We start from the raw sequence: 990 nt of genomic DNA, 5'->3' as shown, positions 1-990 counted from the left end.
CTTGTCCCAACACTGTGAAAACTGACCATCCTCTACTCACCCTAAACATGTAATGAGGCCAAGGACTGATATGGATGAATTTTTTTTTTTTAAAGATTTTATTTATTTATTTGACAGAGAGAGACAGCGAGAGAGGGAACACAAGCAGGGGGAGTGGGAGAGGGAGAAGTAGACTTCCCGCTGAGCAGGGAGCCCGATGCAGCCTCGATCCCAGGACCCTGGGATCATGACCTGAGCCGAAGGCAGACGCTTAATGACTGAGCCACCCAGGCGCCCCTCAAGTCAGTGTTTTACTTGGTAAACATGTCTGAGACAATGCATCCCTGGCTGCTAAGCACCGTGGCGGACAGGGCTAGAAAGGTAACAGCTTTATTTTGAGCAGGGGACAAAGACAAGGCAGCACTTTATAGCTGCATTGTAACTAGATCCTGCATCTGGATGAATTATTAAGAACACTTAAAATACTTAAGATAACCACGGATTTTTTTTTAAAATTCCCTAGCATATAGACAAATGATTTTTCTAAATATATTTATGAATTTTACACTTAAGAAAAACCTGAGTAAGGACACATAGAATGCAAATCTCACATATAAATGCTGACTAAAAATTTCTAAATATACATTGTAGAGTTTGGGATTCAATTAGTGTGAGGTAAAGGGGATTCATTTCCATAATATTACAATGGATTACCTAACAGAAAATTCAGTATGTCAGTAGGTTAATTTATATTTAGAAACTTTTAAAATAAACTTTGGACCTCATTTCTGATTTTTATAAATTTAGTCAAATATAAAGAAGCCAATGGACACTTGGGCTGCTTCCGTATCTTGGCTATTGTAAATAATGCTGTTATAAACATCAGGATGCATGTATCCCTTCAAATTAATATTTTTGTAACCTTTGGGTAAATACCTAGAGGTGCAGTTGCTGGATCCCAGAGTAGTTCTATTTTTAACTTTTTGAGGAACCTCTATATGGTTTTCCACG

The 990-nt window shown here is 38.1% G+C and overlaps 1 non-coding gene across 1 annotated transcript; it reads right to left on the bottom strand.

Moving 5' to 3' along the window:
- Nucleotides 1-303: 303 nt before the first annotated feature.
- Nucleotides 304-434, bottom strand: LOC123324230. Its single transcript, XR_006539710.1, has one exon. It is a non-coding gene; the product is annotated as a small nucleolar RNA SNORA63 (small nucleolar RNA).
- Between the last annotated feature and the right edge of the window lie 556 nt (nt 435-990).

The sequence above is a fragment of the Neomonachus schauinslandi genome, chromosome 2, assembly GCF_002201575.2.
Source record: "Neomonachus schauinslandi chromosome 2, ASM220157v2, whole genome shotgun sequence".
NCBI lineage: Eukaryota > Metazoa > Chordata > Mammalia > Carnivora > Phocidae > Neomonachus > Neomonachus schauinslandi.
This window is presented reverse-complemented; position numbering and strand designations above follow the sequence as displayed.